The sequence below is a fragment of the Mesoplodon densirostris genome, chromosome 11 (genome assembly GCF_025265405.1).
Source record: "Mesoplodon densirostris isolate mMesDen1 chromosome 11, mMesDen1 primary haplotype, whole genome shotgun sequence".
NCBI classification, from domain to species: Eukaryota; Metazoa; Chordata; class Mammalia; order Artiodactyla; family Ziphiidae; genus Mesoplodon; species Mesoplodon densirostris.
Genome location: NC_082671.1, coordinates 9,437,232 through 9,460,623, shown reverse-complemented (window position 1 = coordinate 9,460,623; position 23,392 = coordinate 9,437,232). Strand labels below are relative to the sequence as shown.

Genomic DNA, 23,392 nt, shown 5'->3' with positions numbered 1-23,392 from the left:
AGCCGCATAGCACAGGGAGATCAGCTCAGTGCTTTGTGACCACCTGGAGGGGTGGGATAGGGAGGGCGGGAGGGAGATGCAAAAGGGAGGGGATATGGGAACATATGTATATGTATAAGTGATTAAATTTGTTAAATAAAAAATAATAAAAAAAGAAAATACTCCTTTGGCTACATTTTTACTTAGTTTCTACCCTCCAGCTAGCTGTGTTTCTCTACCCTTTCTAGACATCCTATTTTACTGTCATTCAGAGAAAAGAAAGAAAAGAAAAACAAAGAAGAAAAAACCATTTAAGTCTTTTTTAAAAATGCAGAACAGTTCAGTTTTCTCCAGCCCTATCCCCAAACATTTTGCCTTAATGTATGCATTTAAACATAGCCACATACAGATCTTCCTGGATTTATGATGGGGCTATATCCCAATAAACCTACTGTAAGTTGAAAATATCATAAACTGAAAATGCATTTGATACACCTACCCTGCTAAACATCATAGCTGAACCCAGCCTACTTTTAACATGCTCAGAACACTTACATCAGCTTATAGTTGGCCTATATCATCTAAAACAAAGCCTATTTTAAACTGAAGTGTTTCTACTGAATGCATATTTCTTTTGTACCATAGTAAAGTCAAAAAACTGTTGTAAAACCATTGTACCATCTGTACTATGGTTTCACATGTTTTCTCTCCAAACTTTTTGTTCAGCAAGTAGAATGTAGTATAGATATTTGCTCTCCACTGATATAAATTATGTCTACCTAATTTGGTGCTGAGATTTCTACCTTGATTTCCCTCATTGATGCTTACCAGCCTAAGACTAACAAGAACAGGTCTGACACTATCAAACTCTTAGAGGAAAACATAGACAGAACACTCTATGACATAAATCACAGCAAGATCCTTTTTGACCCACCTCCTAGAGAAATGGAAACAAAAACAAAAATAAACAAATGGGACCTAATGAAACTTCAAAGCTTTTGCACAGCAAAGGAAACCATAAACAAGATGAAAAGACAACCCTCAGAATGGGAGAAAACATTTGCAAATGAAGCAACTGACAAAGGATTAATCTCCAAAATTTACAAGCAGCTCATGCAGCTCAATAGCAAAAAAACAAACAAACCAATCCAAAAACGGGCAGAAAAACTAAATAGACATTTCTCCAAAGAAGATATACAGACTGCCAACAAACACATGAAAGAATGCTCAACATCATTAATCATTAGAGAAATGCAAATCAAAACTACAATGAGATATCATCTCATACCAGTCAGAATGGCCATCATCCAAAAATCTAAAAACAATAAATGCTGGAGAGGGTGTGGAAAAAAGGGAACACTCTTGCATTGCTGGTAGGAATGTGAATTGGTACAGCCTCTATGGAGAACCGTATGGAGGTTCCTTAAAAAACTACAAATAGAACTACCATATGACCCAGCAATCCCACTACTAGGCATATACCCTGAGAAAACCATAATTCAAAAAGAGACATGTACCAAAATGTTCATTGCAGCTCTATTCACAATAGCCCGGAGATGGAAACAACCTAAGTGTCCATCATCAGATGAATGGATAAAGAAGATGTGGCACATATATACAATGGAATATTACTCAGCCATAAAAAGAAACAAAATTGAGCTAGTCAGACAAACAAAATTGAGTAAGTCAGAAAGAGAAAGACAAATACTGTATGCAAACACACATATATGGAACCTAAGAAGAAAAAAAAAATGTCATGAAGTACCTAGGGGTAAAACAGGAATAAAGACACAGACCTACTTGAGAATGGACTTGAGGATATGTGGAGGGGGAAGGGTAAGCTGTGACAAAGCGAGAGAGAGGCATGGACATATATACACTACCAAACGTAAGGTAGATAGCTAGTGGGAAGCAGCCGCATAGCACAGGGAGATCAGCTCAGTGCTTTGTGACCACCTGGAGGGGTGGGATAGGGAGGGTGGGAGGGAGGGAGACGCAAGAGGGAAGGGATATGGGAACAGATGTATATTCTTTTGTACCATAGTATATTCACAGACTGATTCACTTTGTTTTAAAGCAGAAACTAATAAACAAATAAAAAATAAACAAATGGGACCTAATGAAACTTAAAAGCTTTTGCACAGCAAAGGAAACCATAAACAAGATGAAAAGACAACCCTCAGAATAGGAGAAAATATTTGCAAATGAAGCAACAGACAAAGGATTAATCTCCAAAATTTACAAGCAGCTCATGCAGCTCAGTATCAAAAAAAACAAACAACCCAATCCAAAAACGGGCAGAAAAACTAAATAGACATTTCTCCAAAGAAGATATACAGATTGCCAACAAACACATGAAAGAATGCTCAACATCATTAATCATTAGAGAAATGCAAATCAAAACTATAATGAGATATCATCTCATACCAGTCAGAATGGCCATCATCCAAAAATCTACAAACAGTAAATGCTGGAGAGGGTGTGGAGAAAAGGGAACACTCTTGCACTGTTGGTGGGAATGTAAATTGATATAGCCACTATGGAGTACAGTATGGAGGTTCCTTAAAAAACTACAAATAGAACTACCATATGACCCAGCAATCCCACTACTGGGCATATACCCTGAGAAAACCATAATTCAAAAAGAGTCGTGTACCAAAATGTTTGTTGCAGCTCTATTTACAATAGCCAGGACATGGAAGCAACCTAAGTGTCCATCGACAGATGAATGGATAAAGAAGATATGGCACATATATACAATGGAATGTTACTCAGCCATAAAAAGAAGCGAAATTGAGTTATCTGTAGTGAGGTGGATGGACCTAGAGTCTGTCATACAGAGTGAAGTAAGTCAGAAAGAGAAAAACAGATACCGTATGCTAACATATATATATATGGAATCTTTTTTTTAAAAAAAGGCTCTGAAGAACCTAGGGGCAAGATGAGAATAAAGACACAGACCTACTAGAGAATGGACTTGAGGATATGGGGAGGGGGAAAGGTAAGCTGTGACAAAGTGAGAGAGTGGCATGGACATATATACACTACCAAACGTAAAATAGATAGCTAGTGGGAAGCAGCCGCATAGCACAGGGAGATCAGCTCGGTGCTTTGTGACCACCTAGAGGGGTGGGATAGGGAGGGTGAGAGGGAGGGAGATGCAAGAGGGAAGAGATATGGGAACATATGTATATGTATAACTGATTCACTTTGTTATAAAGCAGAAACTAACACACCATTGTAAAGCAATTATACTCCAATAAAGATGTTTAAAAATAAATAAATTAATTAATTAATTAAAAAAACAGGTCTGAGTTAAATCTGAGTTTACTATGTGCTGTAAACAAGGGATCCTACACACCATGAGGATCCATGAGTGCAAGGTTTTTGCCAGTTTGGATATTTGAAAGCAATCACAAGACTCCATAGAGCATACTTATGTAAAGCCTTTATCTAAAGGCCCTGGATACAGTGGAGCATGAGAAAGAGAATGCAGGCAAATATTTGGTAGGCTAGAGACTTCCGGGGGCAATTGAACTACCAAGATCTATGCAAGGAATCATAGCTCTGGGAAAGCTCCAGACGGAAATTCCCATCTGGGTTCTTTTCCCACAGTCACATTGTCAAGTGAGGCTGTCTAACTGGTTGCGCCAGTTGGAAACCATCCATTAACAAACTGGCCTAAGGGTCACATAGGAGTTTCACACTTTGAACAGTACCTTATAAATTCTATTGCCCTTTTTTATCCAAGAGTCAAAGTCGGACCACCATAAATTACCAGGGATAAGGCTGCAGCTTTTCTGGTCCAGTTCAGCTGTAAGTCAACTTTATCTCACACTGCAGAGTATATCAGTAGGAAGGGATCAGGAAGGATCTGTTACAGGACTTGGCCTTGTGCTGGGAAATTTGGGGGAGAGTTTGATAAAGTGGGGCTTGCTCTGGATTGGATGATGCCAGAAACCAGCATTTTGGTTCACTGGGCAATTTGGTTCGTGGGGTTATTGAGTATTGTATAGGGACAGTGCTAACTTGCAGCTATTTTATGGTAACTCTATGATTACCTCCAGGGACACCAGAAAACATGGGCAGGATAGGGATGGATGAACTAATGATTTATAAGGTGAGGTTTAATGTGTCAAAAATATATGCATGTGCTCTATATCAGTTTGACTACATTTTTTGCTGAAAATGTATAGATTGATGTTCTGTACCAGGTAAACCTGGTTACATAGACAGGTTTTGGCTGTGTGACCAGTGGGGAAATAAAAATCTCTTAAACATGTACCTTGATTTCCCAGAGGCTGAGATATTACACACACATCTTGGTGGTTCATGTTTTAGAGATAAAGTTTGTCCTGTGTGATAGAAAGAGGACCCTGGAAGATGTGCCTGTATGTCTAGGACCTTCCAGATATTTGCCTGTGTTTTCTTTCTCCTGTGGTATCAGATCTTTCGCCTTTATTAAAACTTCCATTTAAGTATACTTTTTGGAGTTTTAAAATTCTTTTTACATGCACACCCCTGTGTAGTCACTGAAGGTTTCTTAACAGCTTTAATACAAGGGACAAGAATAACATACCAAGACTTAAGCCATAAATGGAAAAGAAGCAGCAGTCACTGATGTGAGCTAAGAGAGGGAAATATTTGGTTATTTTTGCAGTTACACAGTGTTCTGATTTCTGTCTGTGCTTAGAGATGATTAATGAGTGACCTTGTTTTTGTCTCACTCTATCGTGGTCCCAGAGTGACCTTGTGCAATGTTTGTATTCTGTGAAATTATGTTCAGCAGAGAACACCAGCTAAGAGCTCTCAGGGATATATTTTTCTGTCTTAATTCCCTGCTTTTGGTTAAAGGCAGATGAATGCAAGTTATAGGACGTTAATCTGTGATATCCAGATCTTAACCATTGCTAACATTCTGTGAATCAGGAGATTTTCCCGAGAACTTTGTTTGTAGTTAGAATTAGTCCTTCATGATGCTGTTACACGTTGTTGAATCATGTGATGTAACCATGGATGTGCAATCACACCTAAGATTTTGGATAAGATGCAAAGAGTCAAGGGCAACACAGACAACTATCAGCAACAAAATTGTTTTAGTACTTGAAATAGACCACAAAGCCCAGAACCGAGACCATTAAACCCAGACCGATAAAACATTTCTGAATATCCTTCTAGGTTCATTTCAGAGAGCCAGGTGGCTTTTTCTTTTAGCTTAGTCATGGGCTGCTTACTTGATTGTTTGTATTTTTTTATGAAGTACAGAAAGAAGTGTTTGCTATAACACAAACACCCCCTTGAGAATTCCTTAAGGTAAAAATCATGAGCTATGCTCAATTTGGCTAAAGGATTTAAAATGATTTGTTGCACCAACAAGGACCTACTGTATAGCACAGGGAACGATACTCAGTATCTTGTAATAATCTATAAGGGAAAAGAATCTAAAAACGAATAGATATATATAGATAACCATCACTTTGCTGTATGCCTGAAACTAACACATTGTAAATCAACTATATTTCAATATATTTTTTTAATTTTAAAAGATGAATTGTTGACTTTTAAGAGTAAAAATGATGTCCACACAAACAATGGTACCCGGGATGGGCACAGCCCTGACTGGTAGTATAAGGTTCCTTCATTTTAATAGGAGAGAATCCATCATTGGTCTCTTAAGGTGGCCAGATTTTCTGAGTAGAGTTAAATACTTCCTGCACAGTTGATAAGGATACAATGACTTTGGGAATTCCATGGCAGTCCAGTATTTACAACTCAGAACTTTCACTGCTATGGCCCAGGGTTCAATCCCTGGTCAGGGAACTAAGATCCCTCAAGCTGCACAGTGAAAAGAAAAAAAAAAAAGGCCAAAAGAAAAAAAAAAAGGATAAATAGAAATATTTTGTTGGTGGGGGGCAGATGGTTTAAAGGTTGAATTTTTATAAGATTAACAGTTGAGATTAACAACATAAGGGTAATTTAAGTACCACATGAGACCTGTAAAGAAAATCTACCTTCTAAAATATTTTAACAGTGTTTCTCAATGTTTTTTCAATTTTGTTCCTTGACTAGCCTTTTTAGACATTTTGTTTCTAATGGCCATACCCAATAGATTTTATTACTGTAGGTATAGATTGCTGTGTACCTGTTTATATCCTGTGTTTATAAACATGCTTATACATAAAAAACATAAGATATTTTCAACCTATAAGAACTAATTTTTGCCCCCTTGGGGGTGATGTCACCCCTGTTGAGAATGCATTTTTTTTGTTTTTTTTTGCCTTTTTCTTCTTAATTTTATTGAAGTATAGTTGATTTACAATGTTGTGTTAATTTCTGCTATACAGCAAAGTGATTCGGTTATATGTATATATTTTTTTCATATTATTTTCCATTGTGGTTTATCACAGGTTATTGAATATAGTTCCCTGTGCTATATTAGGACCTTGTTGTTTATCTATTCTATATATAATAGTTTGCATCTGCTGATGCCAAACTCCCAATTCTTCACTCCCCCCAGCCCTCCCCCTTGGCAACCACAAGTCTGTTTTCTATGTCTGTGAGTCTGTTCCATAGATATGTTCATTTATGTTGTATTTTAGTTTCCACATATATGTGATATCATATGGTATTTGTCTTTCTCTGTCTGACTTACTTCACTTAGTATGATAATCTCTAGGTCCATCCATGTTGTTGCAAATGGCATTATTTCATTCTTTTTTATGGCTGAGTAATATTCCATTATATATATATACCACATCTTTTTTATTTGAGAATGCACGTTTTAAAGGAACAGCTATCAGATGGTTTACAGCAGGAACAGATAGGACATAACAGACCTGCCAATCAGATAATTACAAGTGGTAGCTATTGTCTGAATATTATGCACAGTATCATTTTATTTTTCCTTGAGTGACAGAAGACCATAGGGTGTCAACAGTAAGAAGAAAAAGAAAAGCTCCCTTAGGGAACTTGTTAAGAAATCATTCATTTGGTCAATATGAGATGCTAAAATACAATAGTAGGCAAGATTAGAGAAGAGGAAATAAAGAAATAGGATAATGGGGAACCAGAAAATTAATTTTGTTCTATCATCTTGGGCAGAAGTTTTCTACTCCCTGCAACTATCTGCTTTTACAGGACACTAAAGAATCCTCAATTTAAAGTCTCCAAATGGAATAGACACTCAGCAATCGGAAGAAGATAATATCCACTGATTAAGAGAAGATTATGTGTGTCTTCTTAATTGGAAAACACACATCTAAGGATCAACACCTTGGAGTTTTACTGCTATGTTAGTTGTTACAGTGCCTGTCAAGGTCCTTTCCTTCAAAGGGTAGGGGTGGATTTTTTATGGGGTTTCTTTGAGAAGACTAAGTTTCCGTGTTTGAGTTATGAAGGGATGTGCTTGAGTGATTATTTTTACAAAGCTGTTTGCACCTGTTTAATAAGACTGGTTGCATCTAGTTATATCTGTTTGAATAGAGAAGTACCCTAATGCATAGAGTACTTAATCCATCAGAGAGGGTCCATATCATCAGGGGTCCATATCATCAAGGCTTACAGCCAATGCCTTAGACCATGGAAGATCTAAAGTCTCTGAGAGCTTTGCCAATTTTCAGTTTTTGAATTCCTTTCATTCTCTGTACTTTTCACTGAAGATTGAAGATAGGAACAATGAAGTTTTTAAGTAAAAAGTAAACCCTTACAAAGTTATTTCATGACATTCTCAGTGAAAGGTAGCTCTCAAAACAAGCAATGACCAAGCATACTGGAATGTGATTACTATTTGCTTAAATGTTGACCTTTATCTCTTTTTACCTGGAAGACCCAGATGAAGAAAATTGACTCAGTCATATGGACTGATTTAAATTCGGGGAGAGGTTCATATTCCATGACTGAGTTTGAATCTGTAACTGTATGGCCTGCTTGATAATTTCAAGTTTTTGTTTTTAGGTGTAAACTATTATAAAACAAAATTAAATCAGGATTATACAAGGGAATTTACAAAAGTAAAGATAATTTTCTAACAGAGATTAATCCATTGAGGGATTTTCTTTTTTAAGCAGAGGAAGGAGCTCTCCTGGGTTCAGCATGTTGCAGTGGTGAAGAAGAGACAAATAATTGAAGACTTTAATATAACTCCAAGTGTCCTCAGTTGACAAGAGTGTTCAAATCTAGAATCGTAGAAGCAAAATCTTTTTGTAAATAATTATTATACCCCTCTTTGTGCTCAAACATGACTATCTTTTTTTAAATCTTAAAAGTACACCATTATTATAACATATTTATATTGTTACCTAATTTATAATAATAAATCTAGGAAGATGTACATTTTCCAGATTTATCAGTTCTTTTAACTTAAGTTTGGTAAACAAAACTCTTCTCACATTAGTGTGAAATAATCAAATTTTGAGACTGGCAAACATTTTTATTTTCTTACCTTATTTCTGTGAATAAAATAAAGGAGCAAATGTGTTGCCAGGGGGCCTTTCCAAGACCCCAAAATTGATTATACAAAACAAGATATCTTAACGGTTCTGTTATTCCTAATTTGGGACCTAAATATGAGAAAGACAAAATTGATTATTGCCAAAGGAAATGAGCTATAAATAGAACACTGAGTTTTAAAAACACATTTCAACAAGAGGCAAAGACTAATAGGAAATTTTTGTTAAAATACATCAAGAGCAAGTTTAACAGCATAAGTTGGTCAACAAAAAGAGTATTATCTGGGCACAGAAAAATAGTCATTTTACAGGAAAAAGGAAAATTCTAATTCTTCCCTTGTGTACCATTTATGTGAAACTTTGCAGTAAAGGATTTATTAACACATTTCCACATATGCAATTACACACATAAAATATATAAATATACAAATAGGTGATAAATTTAACTAAAAATAAAAATACATTCAACTCTTATCAGTATCTTAAATAGAATAGTGTCTATATTATATTACAATATAACTATATTATATTGTTAATATAGAAAAATGTCTATATTATATTACCATCTTAATAAAGTGTAAGATGTCCTTAATGAACAGACAAATCATATTAATTATCTCGTACACAAATTCCTGTTTGTCTGTAAGCACTGAACCAAAAATATTCAATCACTTATATTAATTAATGTATTCAATTATGTTGATAATTCCCTATATTATGTGTAGGAGTTACTCAACTAGTTTCTGGATTTTTCTCAGAGGGAGTTGATTGACAATCAACTGTATATTTCTTGCATCAGTGAAAGGAGGGAAATTCAGGAACCTCCTACGTTGCCATCTTGGTGATGTCATCTTCAGTGCTTATTTTAAGCCAAGACTTTAGAGCATCCTTCCTCGACTGGGTTCTATGAGAGGATTAAGTCCCAGAGAGAATGATTTATGTGACTATTTTCTCAGTACTTCCAAGGATGGCACATACATAGCACGATTCTGAATGCAGAGGAGAGAAGTTAATTCACTACATCATTAGGGATTTAGGGATTAAATTGATTTAGCCATTTGCAGCAACATGGATGCAATTAGAGATTACCATACTAAGTGAAGTAAGTCAGACTGAGAAAGACAAATACCATATGATATCACTTATATGTGAAATCTAAAATAAGACACAAATGAACCTATCTACAAAACAGAAACCAACTCATAGACATAGAGAACAGACTTGTGGTTGCCAAGGTAGGTGGGAAGGAGAGGGATGGACTGGGAGTTTGGGATTGATAGATGTAAACTATTATATTTAGAATGGATAAACAACAAGGTCCTACTGTATAGTACAGAGAGTTGTATTCAATAGCCTGTGATAAACCATAATGGAAAAGAATATTAAAAAAGAATGTCTCTATGTGTATAACTGAGTCACTTTGCTGTACAGCAGAGATTGCCACAACATTGTAAATCAGCTATACTTCAGTAAAAAAATTAAAATAAAATGAAAAGAAGACTTGATTTAGAGTTCTGGACTTGTTATTCCTTTTCTTTAATTTTACAAGTACTCTCAGAAGTAGTCAGCCCAGTATAGACTGTAGCAGTACAATGTGATCCCCAAATACTTGCTCTCAATGGGCACTTCATAAATGGCAAACAGGAGATTATTTAATTATTTTTTTCATCAGTGTTTGATGTGGACTGCTGAATTTTGATCCATCCATATTTACATGAATTCCATTGGTTCCCTCCTCGGTTAGGGTGGAGAACACATACCTGTAATCTTCCTCCTAGCTTTCCCAAACATTTGTTGCTTGAATACTAAAGCACCTGAGCTCTGGGAAATAAAAATACCAAAATATTTTATAAAATATTGCATACTGCCTCTTTAATAATACCTGAGATAAGAGTGGAGAATTGTGAGTATCAAGGACAACTGGAGATTTGATCCAAGTTGGCTTCATAGGAGAAATAATGGAGCCCAGATCTGCCTCCTCTTTATTTATCCAGTTCCCAGGTGTCTGGTTATAATTGATAATGCCTGGCAATGATCAGAATCCCCACCCTTGGCTTCCTGATTGGTGGAATGAACACACTGGACTAGATGGGAAAAGTTCTGCTTATCTTATCTTCAATGAATTAGAAGTTCCCACTTGCACTCACACTTTCCCCCACAACCTCCTCATTTCACTCACTTCTGATTCCAAGTCTCATAACAACGCATGGGATTGATTGAACCAACATCACTTAGCTGCTTCTTGGTGTCAAGATAATCTGGGAATGGAGTTTTCAAAATTCTTCGAAGTGAAACACATATGTGGGAAAATTACCTAAGTATATGAAAACATCCACCAAATGGCCCGTGATAAGGGTCTACACCATTTTATGAAGCTTAACAAATGTGTTGCAAGATGATTATTGATTTAGAAAAAGATATATTGGGGGATGGAGGTTTAGGAATGAGTGATATGGAAGGGCTTGCTCCTCTTCCTTCCAGAGATAGAATACATGACTCTGGGAGTCAACATGTAGATTTGGCAGTGGCTATTACAAAGTACTTATTTTCCATTTTCAGGAATATGGGCCTTTCTGGTTTAGATGCTTTAGAACCCAGGAATGAAATTTATTTTTATTATTCACTTACGAATTCCACTGAATTGGAAGCTGTTATCTGGCCATTTGGAGATTCCCTTGTTTATGTCTCTGGTATAACACATACACACTCTCAAAAACAATAGATTTACTGATAAACAATGAGGGCAGGAGTATGCATGGAACCATGATGATCTCATGGAGCCCCTCCATGTACCACAGTTCTGTCGTTATATTAAACACGAGGCTGGTGCAACTCCACATTCAAGTAGAACCATCAATGAATCAGATTCCTCAGGTTATGAACTGAAGACCACACAACTGGTGAAGATTCTTATGACCTGTGGGCTTCACTGTGAGCAAAAGGGACATCAAGAAAAGAAAAGTTCCTTAACAACCTTTCAATAAATTCCTTTACTGTTCACATTAGCTGGAAAAAACTCGACTGATACAGTCCAATTCTACATACAGTTGGCCTCAATAATTTGATACAAGTCAAACCAGTAATTTTCTTAACTTGCATTGGTTTGATTCATATAGATTTATAGATTTACAGATTTAAAGACAAAGATATTTTATGTAAGTAAAAGGGATTTGTTATAACCATAGTGTACTAGATGTAGAGATTTAGCTTGGGTCTTCTGGGATAATGGCTCTGAGCTTCTCAAGTTCCTACTCCCCAGATAAGAATGATCCAATAAAAATGGATCTCAAGGGCTTCCCTGGTGGCACAGTGGTTGAGAGTCCGCCTGCTGATGCAGGGGACACGGGTTCGTGCCCTGGTCCGGGAAGATCCCACATGCCACGGAGCAGCTGGGCCAGTGAGCCATGGCCGCTGAGCCTGCGCATCCGGAGCCTGTGCTCCGCAACGGGAGAGGCCACAACAGTGAGAGGCCTGCGTACAGCAAAAAAAAAAAAAAAAAAATGGATCTCAAGAAAATATGGAGAATATTTATTGTGTAACTTTTTTGTAATATTCAATAATTCTTCATCCAATTAATTGTGTTTAGGTTAGAAGTCCTGATAGTTCTTCTGTGTAGAAGAAGCACCTGGAGTTAATTATCTCTTAGAATGCCAGTATTAAATACCAAGCAAGTAAGTCTTCATGGTATATACTGTTCATAAAATATCTTTACTTTGCTCAATTATACCTTTTATTTTGATGTACTTTGCTGACACACCAGCATTCTTCACTATCAAAATATTGAAGCTAAAAGTTCACACATTCATCTCCATATAAAAATAACTTATTATGGATCCTCCAGGATAAATTAGTCCTAAAATAGTTGTTAATTTCTTATGATAACCTGTGTATGTTTATTTGCCTAAACTTAATATATCATTCTGGCAAAATTTATATAGAACTATTCATCTATACATAATCTAACAGGATTATTTTCCTCTTGAGGTTACTTCTGGAACATGCTAGTACAGCTGTAGTGTATACTGACAGTCTTGCAAGCACATTAAAAAAAATAGACCCATCAAAATGAAATTTTGGCTTAAAAATCTCATGTTACTCATTTAACTATTTAGGATAGGACTGATCACTTCTAGATGTAATTCATCCATGAGTTTATATTGGTTGACCTGGGCAGGAGAAGAGGTAGAATTGAATATACAATGAAAATGTTAGTGAGTTTTGTTAACATGTAATTCAACTTGATTAGAACATTTATTAAGACAACACTGTGCTTAGAGCATGGTACTTTGGTTATATAATGGGAATTGCTACAATAACACAAGAAGATTATGTAACTGAAATAACAAAAAACACAATGGCTCATATTTTCATGCTAATACAGACTGGGATCATGTTGTAATCATCTTTGTGCTTCAAGCATTCTGGCCAGTTCTTGGAACATATCTGATGATCTATAATATTTTTTTATTTAACATAATCTGAAAAGAATAAGGGAGGTACAGATTCTTATGGTCAAAGCATAGTATATAGACCTCTGAGATATATAAATATTAGTGTTCTTAAGCCCTAATAGGCTCAAAAAAAACCTATTTTTTCCAATACGAGAAAATATTGGCCTAAAATAATTTTTTTAATTTAAAATATTTTATTTTATTAAAAGAATCTGGCTCAGCTGGGCCAATATTTGATATGAATATTAACTATATGCCAGTGAGGCACACATTTTACAAATTTATATCTTCAGCTCCCATTCTTCCCCTGTACTCCAGACTAGTTTATTCAATTGCCTACTTGACATCTGTACATTATATCTGGAAAAAAAAAGTATTTTTATTTTATACACAACACGTGTAAAGTAGAACTCTTAATTCTCTGCTCATTCACACTCCATCTCAGAAATTGTTTTAACTATTCATTCAATAGCACTAGCAAAAATAAAGGATTCGTTCTTCATTCCTCAATTTCTTTCATTCTTCACAGCAACTCCAGGTTACTTCACTTTCATAACATATTCTAAATATCTCCTCTTCATTCAATCTTCCCAGCTACCATCCTAGTACAAAGCTACCATCACCTGGATGTGTATTTCCCTTACAGCCTTCTTAGTGGTCTCCCTGCTTCTCTTTTTGGTTCCCTAAACCTATTCTCATCAAAGAAGGTAAAGTAATTATTTAAAAAAATAAATAAAATTCACAATTATTAATTGAATAAATGATGCTTGGTCAGTTCTGCCATAATATAATTTATTCGTTGAAAAATGTTTATTGAGCAACTACCATATGATATATGGTCCTAGGTACAGAAAATACAGTCAAAAGAAAATGTAGATTTTTAGTGTCTTCCCTCATGAAGGTCATATTTAAGCAGAGAAGACAAATACTGCATCATCAATTTCAAATACAATGCAATATGAAGGAGAAATCATAGGTGGTGCCATGGGTGATACAAATATAGTGGTGGGTTTCCCTGGTGGTGCAGTGGTTGAGAGTCCACCTGCCGACACAGGGGACACGGGTTCGTGCCCCAGTCTGGGAAGATCCCACATGCCGTGGAGCGGCTGGGCCCGTGAGCCACGGCCACTGAGCCTGCGCATCTGGAGCCTGTGCTCCACAACGGGAGAGGCCACAACAGTGAGAGGCCTGCGTACCGCAAAAAAAAAAAAAAAAAAAAAAAGTGTGATTACTATACTGTAAGAACATGATAGATGGAATGAGTTATTCCTATGTCCAAGTACTTCTGTGTGGAGAGGGAAGAGGGGCAAGTGCCATACCATGTTTTGCTTTGCTAACGCTAGCCTCATCCAAATCAGAGCTATACATCCTCCATGAGCTATTCAATGGTGGTCTAGTTTACTAAGGACATCTTCTTAAACAGACACACACACACACACACACACAATTATATCAAAGCTTTTTCCACTCTTTCTGCTCTATTCTGAGGAAGGTACCACCTTCCTCAGAATTTGTGCCAAATGAGATAATAAATGTTTGGTATTTTAAAATCTCTGTTAGTTAGGCATTCTTTTACTTACAGCTGGTAAAGTTTTCTTTATCATTCATGTTTTTCTCCAATTCCTTGCTTCTGTTTTCCTATCTTATCTTCATATAGAACCGACGATATCTCCTTTTTAAAGTTCTTTCTTATTACTAATCCTAGGAAATCATTTGGAGAGGGGCCGGTAAGATGCCTGGCTGACATGAATCATCCATTGCTCACAGTAATGGTCTCCATGACTGGGACTTTGGGCTGTGTGTGTGTGTGTGTGTGTAATATTCCATCTCAAAAGGGATATATCCAATGTTTTCTACGTGTTAGGCACTGTGCTAATCACTTTAAATATATTAATTTATTTAATCCCCACAATAAACTTATAAATCATTGCTATTATAATTATTTCCATTCATAGACAAAGAAAGAGAAGCATAGGGAATTTATGTGCCTCATCCGAGGCCATTTGTCTGGTAAGTCTTAGAACCAGAATCCAAAAGCAGACTGTGAGGTTCCATCCAGGGAATGGAAGGAAAATTCTACACACAAACTACATTCTTAATATACTAATATTTAAAATACAGGGTGAGTAAATGTAGTTCCTTTTGGCTACAACAAAATTATAACTTTTGATGCAAAGGGGTGGCATCTACTGCAGTGCTTTCCCAGCAGGGTGCGTTCATTCCCAACCTCACTCTGCCTGGAAGAGTAAGTCGGCCTCTGCTGGCAAAAAGATTCTGGAAATTTTTATAACTTGCTGTGACAACTTTGATGCCAAAATCAAAACAAGTTTACAGAAACCTTATTCTTTTAGGTAAAGGTAATTCCAAAGAGAACACTGTGAGCTTGCTCCGTAGCCCCACCCAGGTACATACTCCTGTGGATGTTCACACAAAGAGGGGTTTGAAGGGAGAAGACAGAGGCGCATTGCTTACCATCTGCTGCAGGATGTGTCTTCCTGCTGGGGTTGTGGGTAGAATTTTCGTCAAGAACATGTTCCACAGAGGGCAGGACACGCTCTCATTCATTACACAACCCATGATCAATTCCAGGCACATTTTCCCTTTGCCCTTTAGCCTTTAACCAAGAGGAAACAATTGCATAACACTGAATGTTGTGCAAAGCAATATCTCTGTCATCAAAATGATTATCACCAAAGGTTGCAAAATGATTAGGGTTCTTTCCAGAAATTTTCTATCTTCTTAATATTAAAAATTATAAATACTACCTAAGAAACCATACCTTAAAGAAAGTGAAGCCTGAAAGATGAGAAGGATATAGGACAGAACAAAAATTATACTCCAAACTTGACTTTGGAACTTGGGATATTTTTTTACAAGACTGGAAACAATTTATTTTTTTCTCTCTTTTATTTTTACTTTTCACAAGTAAGTACTACCTATTTACTTTTTAAGAGTATACATTGCCTATATAATCTTCAATCATTTTTCTCTGTAGACAAAATTATCTGGATACAAAATGTCTTTATATATTAAATGTGTGAATATCAACTGGAAATCAAAGCACAAAAAATATTACTGTAATATATTCACAAGATACAGAGACTTGGATTTATGTCTTATTTATATTTCAGCTTGATAGTTACTGGACTTGTTTTTTTGATTTCATAAAGGGAAGTGGTGATATATTTTGAAAACATTTTCCATAAAAGGCATCCGAAATGCATTTTTGACTAGAGCAATGATTTTGAAATTAAGTACATTAATTTAGATTTTGTTTGGTTACTCTTCTTACTAGTAACTGTTAGGAGGCCTTATCCCAACATTACACTTTTATACTTCATGATGAAATATATCTCTGCTTTACAGGATGAGGAAATGTACGCTGGTGTTTATGTGAATCGAAAAGGGGGGGGTTTCCATATGCTGGAAGTGTTACACCAATTTTGCCTGATGGAAAACCCAAGCCATCATTTTATCCACTTTCTCCACACCCCTAACTTTACTAATGAAATCCTTCCTTTCTAGTAAATGGCAAAATCTTTTCCCACCTTAGAAGGGGATTTCCTCATGCAATGAACAGAATCAGAAACAATTGTTTGCATTCTCTATGGAAATAACATTCATATTCATAGCATTTACCCTAAAAAATGTGTATGTCTGTGTTCTTGTGTACATATATATTTCTGTCATTAATACTATTTATTTCTCATTTAAATTTAACATGTAAAAAGCTAGATGACTTTTCCAAATTTTGAGGGTGTGTTAAGGAGATACACAAATGCACACACACACACGTACACACACACAATGTCTACTGTGCAAAATTCACTTTGGAAGTCCTATGGGGACACCTCCCAGCAATCAGCACAATCTCTCTCAGTCAGATGCAACTGAATTACAATCAGAAGCAAGTGTAAATAATATTAAGAGAATCATTCTCTAAGTATTACAATTCCATGGAAAGAGAAAATAAACCAAAATAAATTCCAAACATGAGCCCCAGATAGAAAATTCTAAGAGTAGATACAACAAATTTTAGTTGCTAATTGACAATCTAGAGAATCCTCATATGGGTGAGTCAATTTAGTGAACTTAAAGTAGTATACATATATTTATCAGAGGAGTATGTATTCAAATAGTTAACAATTATTATTATCTCCACTTAATCAGATAAATCAGATTACATGTTTGTGTGGAAATATAAACTCAATTCACCTTATTCAAAAGGAGTGTTATGCAAGTTTCTTCTCCCACTCAACAAATTTAAACATGTACAGCAATTAATTTGTGTTTTTGAAATTCCTTGCACTAAATTTCCTGTTGTTGATGTTAGATTTAGACTTCCAAGTTGTAACATGTTACTAAAGTCTTAGAAAACATTTGACTTCCAGATATGCCCACTGCTGGTGTGATTTACATTCTGCATCTTGATTAACAAAGATGTTCTAGATGTAAATACATAACTGACTATTTGCATATTCTTCAAATATTAAGTGATTATTTTAGGGTCACACCTTTGAGTGAGTGTTATGACAAAGGGGCAAAGAAACTTCATGGAACCAGTAAAGGAAAAACATGGAGAGAAGTAGACTTTTGGTATTGCTTTTCATAAGGGATAACATAAGTGATCACCGATCTGAAACTGTTTCTCATCTGTGATATAGAGAAGTAGTAGTTAAAGGTATGAAGACATAGTCAAGTGATAGAGACAATTTTCTTCAGATTTGGCCAAAACCTTTGCGATAAAGAAGTATATAGTACGAGGCTGTCTTTTTAGAAAGGACTGGGTGAAAATACAATAAGAAAAAAAAAAACCAATATAATACCTCATTAAGTTGACCACATTCTGAATATCAGATGATGTTTAGCTTTAATCCTTTTAATTACCTGGCATGTGCAACAGTGGGACCCAGCAGAAGGCATTATTGGTTGGAAAGATGCATCTTTCTGCATCAAAAAAACAGTGTCTGATTCTTGGACAGAAAGCACCCCAAGAAATGGGTTTCTGCTTTAAAAGTTTGGAGATTAAGAATACTTAGGGCCTCCCTGGTGGCGCAGTGGTTGGGAGTCCGCCTGCCGATGCAGGGGATACGGGTTCGTGCCCCGGTCTGGGAGGATCCCATATGCCGCGGAGCGGCTGGGCCCGTGGGCCATGGCCGCTGGGCCTGCGCATCCGGAGCCTGTGCTCCGCAGCGGGAGAGGCCACAACAGTGAGAGGCCCGCATACCGCAAAAAGAAAAAAAAAAAAAAAAAAAAAGAATACTTAGTTCTTTGTGGTATATACATACAATGGAACATTCCCCAGCCAAAAAAAGAAAAACACGTCATTTGTGACAAGATGGATGCACTTTGAGGACATTATTATGCTAAGTGAAAAAAAGTCAGACAGAGAAAGACGAATACCGTATGATTTCACTTATATGTGAAATCTAAAAACAAACAAAAAATTGCCAAATTCATAGAAAAAGAGATCGGATTTGTAGTTACCAGAGGCAGGAGTCAGGGGAGGTAAATTGGATGAAGGTGGTCAAACAGTACAAGCTTCCAGTTATAAGGTAAATAAATACTAGGGTTGTAATATTCAACATGATGACTATAGTCAACACTGCTGTGTGGTATATTTGAAAATTCAGAGAATAAATCCTAAGAGTAACTTCACAAAAAAAAAAAAAACTTTCTTTTTTTTTTGCATTTATATCAGATGATAGATGCTAGCTAAATTTATTGTGGTACTCATTCCACAATATATGTATGTCAACATTGTGTTGTACACCTTAAACTTATACAGTGTTAACAATTATATCTCAATAAAACTGAAGAAAAAGTGGTTACTTCAAACACATCATAAATTGGCTAAAAGCCAGACTGGATTCAAAAGACGCTTGCATTTATTGAAGATTTCAAATATCATTAGCATTCATTAAGGGCCTATAATAGTCCAGCTATTGGAAGTTAACCATAATAAAACCATAATAAAACATACCAGCAGTGCTTTTAAGATCCTCACAACTTAGTGCAGATATAACATAAAAGCAAACAATTATAGTGGAACATGAAATTCTGTAATAAAGATATGTACCTGGGCTTCCCTGGTGGCGCAGTGGTTGAGAGTCCGCCTGCCGATGCAGGGGACATGGGTTCGTGCCCCGGTCCGGGAAGATCCCACATACCACGGAGAGGCTGAGCCCATGAGCCATGGCCGCTGAGCCTGCACGTCCGGAGCCTGTGCTCTGTAGCGGAAGAGGCCACAACAGTGAGAGGCCCACGTACAGAAAAAAAAAAAAAAAAAAAAAAAAAAAAAGATATGTACCTAAGTTACGGGAGTTCAAAGCAGCACCAAGTAATTTATCTGGGTATTCATGAAAGTTTGAAGTGAATCATGAAGCAGGAGGTATATTCCTGGCAGAAAGGTCATGATGGAGAGAGACATTCTAGGCAGAGTATTTGGCACAGGTATATACATCTAACACATGTATATACGTGTGTAGCTCACGTAGGAAATGCTAATGTTTTCATGGAAAAAAGACAAAAAGTGTCTGTGGAGAAGTGGTGGATGCTAAATTTGGAAACCTTAAGAACTTTCTTAAGGAGAAACTTACTAATGAGTTTGGGATTTATCCTGTAGGTAATTATGGACCATTCAAAATTTTTTAAAGAGGACACGTATAATTAATTTGCATTTTAGAGGAAAAAAAGAGTTGGTCTATTGGTAGTGTGGAATGGATTTCCTGCCATTTACAGTAAAAGGACAATATTAGAGAAGAGCTCAGCAGAAGATTCCTTTGTGATATGCGATGTAATCACAGCAATCATGAGATCGTCTTCAAGTATTTTGTATTGAGTTAAATTCCTAGAGATAAAGTAACACAAAATACTTGGCAATATTCTTGGAAAACGAAAAAAAAGAATGTAATGCAAAAAAAAAAAAAGTAATACTTCAGTATTCTGCCAGGAGACCTTTATTTTACAGATCACTAGACCTTGATAAAGGCTTACCTAAGTCCACACAAATCCATCTCAACAAGTTTCCCTAACTGTGAACACGAAGGTGGTTTCTTTATCTCCCGGAAGTCCTCTTAAGTTTCTAAAGCAAATTGCTGCACCACTTCCCTGAGCTCTGTTTATCAAGGAATTAAAAAGAGATGCAACCTCAAAAAAGTAATGGGGGAGGGCAGGAAGTAAGAAAAAAGCAACTAGTGAACATTGTGTTGCATTCTTGCCAAGCAGCAGTGGGTGCCAGCTTGCCTTATGTTTACATAGGTGACTTTCTGTCTCCATTTCAAAGGAACAGTCTAAGAATGTCTTCAAGATGACAGTTTCTCTTGCTGAATAAATTAATGAATAAGTGTCACTTTATGTACCTTGCTACATTCATAAGCTATTTGGAGCAATAAAGGGTAATTCCAACAATAATAAATGGTGTCGGTTGTTATCTTTATTTTTCTTATCTTCGTTACATTAAAAATTTGAGGTCCAGGGGTACTTATTTTCTCTTAATTTAGAATATTCAGAATATATTTGGCATGCAAAAATATATCATATAGAAAATAAATCAGTAATTACTTATAAAAATACAAGATAATTCATTTTTTTTCAATCTGAACTTCCTTAAGTCACTCTCTATCATTACTTGTAAACTGCTCCCATAATAATAACTCTATGGAACTATTATCAACCAGAAATGGGTACTAAGTTTTCAACACAAATTTAGAGCTCAACCAGGAAATAATAGTGTAGTGAGATATAAATTCATTTGTGATAATTGAACTTACAGAAATGAGATTTAATTTGTGCTTGAAGAATTCACCCACAGGTGTCATGTTTTAAGTCTAAGTGTCAATGTAAATTTTTTCATAAATGAGATGGTGATATTTGAGTTTTGCATCTAATGGCATGTAATAGACATGTACTGGGAGGTGATCAAAATTCAAAGAAAATATCCAACGAGGTTACAAGTGTTACACTTTAAGAATGACAAAAGTGGCTGAATGGATCTATAAAACTCCACAACAGGCTTTTCTTGCCAGTGAGAACGTCTGAGCTCCCAGCACACTGTACCTGGATCTGCCTGGATCTGATGAGTACAGTCTGTGACTTCTATTTTGATCCTGATGTGGATGAGAATACTTCCGGGTGTTTTTCTCATTTATCTACATCTCTCATTCTCCAAAAATGCAAATGATTGCATAGGGTTTTACCATTACATGAGGAAGCCAAATAGAGCTTGGTATTGAAAGCTCAAGCTTAATTACATTTTTATTGCAGTAATTTGCTGTTAAGCAATATTACCATTTCATGATACAATCAAAAATATATTAATTCATATGGTAAATTCCAAACTTGAAAGACACTATCATGTTTGCCTAGTAAATATCCAGAATGTAATTAAGAGCTCTAGCGTTGTATTTATGTTGAAGAAGAGGCATCAGTGGGCTGCTGAGGAAAGAAGCTGAACTAAGAGTGGGCAAATCTGAAATGAAATTTGCACTATCAATTTGGAGGAAAGCATCGTATGAAGAGACTGACACTGCTAACCTTTATAAAACTAATGATTTTAATCAACTGCTGCTTCGTTATTGGGATTTCCTTTGTTGGGGCGGCAAAATGTAATTCATAGGCCAGCATCCTTCTGTTTCATGGATGTCAAGTCCTCAGATTCAGCATTCTGATGTATTTCTAACATTAAAAAATAATGCACTTGGGACTTCCCTGGTGGTGCAGTGGTTAAGAATCCACCTGCCGATGCAGGTGACACGGGTTCGAGCCCTGGTCTGGGAAGATCCCACATGCCGCGGAGCAACTAAGCCCGTGCGCCACAACTACTGAGCCTGCGCTCTAAGGCCCGTGTGCCACAACTACTGAGCCCGCTTGCTGCAACTACTGAAGCCCATGTGCCTAGAGCCCGTGCTCTGCAACAAGAGAAGCCACCACAATGAGAAGCCCGCGCACCGCAACGAAGAGTAGCCCCCGCTCGCTGCAACTAGAGAAAGCCCACGCGCAGCAACAAAGACCCATCACAGCCAAAATAAATAAATGAATAAATAAAATTGTTAAAAAATGCACTTTTCTTAAATTCCAAAATCCTTCAGTTAACAAAATAATTGCTAAGTAGCTAAACATTGCTTTGACACTTTCAATTTCAATGTTCTTGCTTAAATTTTGTAGACCGTATGTTCTGCTCGTCCTTTCTGTTCTACAAGAAAGCTCTTTAGGTAAAGCTTATGCATAGCTTTTCAATCTTCAAAACAGAATCTGTTGTTTTGACTGTCTCCCTCAACTATGGTGAGATCCAGACCAAAATATTTGAAGAGAATGTTACCAGACAGGATTTCTTCAAATGTATCAACTTGGAGATAAATACTTCATTCTATTTCATAGGGAAAAGAATATTGCAGGTGTACAAAATGTACTCATATAACTGACTTTCCACAGACAGATATCAAGACTATTTTTCTGTGTGTGTAAACTTCTTTTAATTTTAAAAGAATAATATAGTCCTCAGTTTGGGATGATGTAAGTATAGTCATAGATGGTGACAAGGGGATGAGCCAAAGCCATTTGATTTTAGGACAGAAATTTGTTGACAGGAAGAAGGTAGATAAAAGGAAATATTCCAATGCAGAGAAGGAAGGTTTTAAGAAAGGAAAAGAATTAATTTAAATGATGAGATGAGACAAGAAAGTGACAAAACAAGAGAAATAAATAAGATTGGTTATTCAAAAAATAGATACGACAAGTTACGAATTAAAACTTTTAGTGATGCCAAAACATAGTGGGAGGGATTTTTTGATAAAACAGACAGCAATCTTGTATTTATTTGCTCCCTAGTTTCCTCAGGCCAGACTGGCTTTCATTACATTCTCTGTTAAAGAAGCAACGCTCAGTCAGGAAGAGAGAAGATTGGTAGCAATCAGGCCCCGAGAAAATATGGTCTTTTTCATACAGATACCCATCTACAAGCCTGGGCAGAAAGGTGAGTGCATCTAAATTTCATTACACTCAACTAATATAATTTATAGGATATCTAAATTGATGGTACACAATACATGCCTAGCAAATCAGTCGTTTAAAATCCATTACAAAGTTTGCCTGAAATATAAAATAAAAATATAGATTGAAGTGTTCACTTCAGCAGCACATATACTAAAATTAGAACGACACAGAGAAGATTAGCATGACCCCTATATAAGGAGAACACACAAATTCATGAAACATTTCATTTTTTTCCCACAGATATATACTTAGCTTCTGAACATTAAATATATGGCATTCTGCATGTCAATCATACTCAACAAAGGGATTTGAAAATATAGATTATGTAGCATAAAGGCTAGAGATTTAGTTTCAATAAGTCTGGGGTGGGGAGCCTTGGAAACTGTATTTTAATAATCAAGTTTTGGAATCACTAAGTGACAGCATATACAAATTTATAAGCTGACAGTTGAAGTATAAGTAAAACAGCAATAAAGAGTATCAAGAACAGGTAAGAGAACTCTAGTGTGTAAAGAATTGCCC

At 36.2% G+C, this 23,392-nt stretch overlaps 1 non-coding gene across 1 annotated transcript; it reads left to right on the top strand.

The window, feature by feature from the left end:
* The first annotated feature begins 22,996 nt into the window (after positions 1-22,996).
* Positions 22,997-23,103, top strand: LOC132499702 (U6 spliceosomal RNA). Its single transcript, XR_009533930.1, has one exon. It is a non-coding gene; the product is annotated as a U6 spliceosomal RNA (small nuclear RNA).
* Positions 23,104-23,392: the final 289 nt, after the last annotated feature.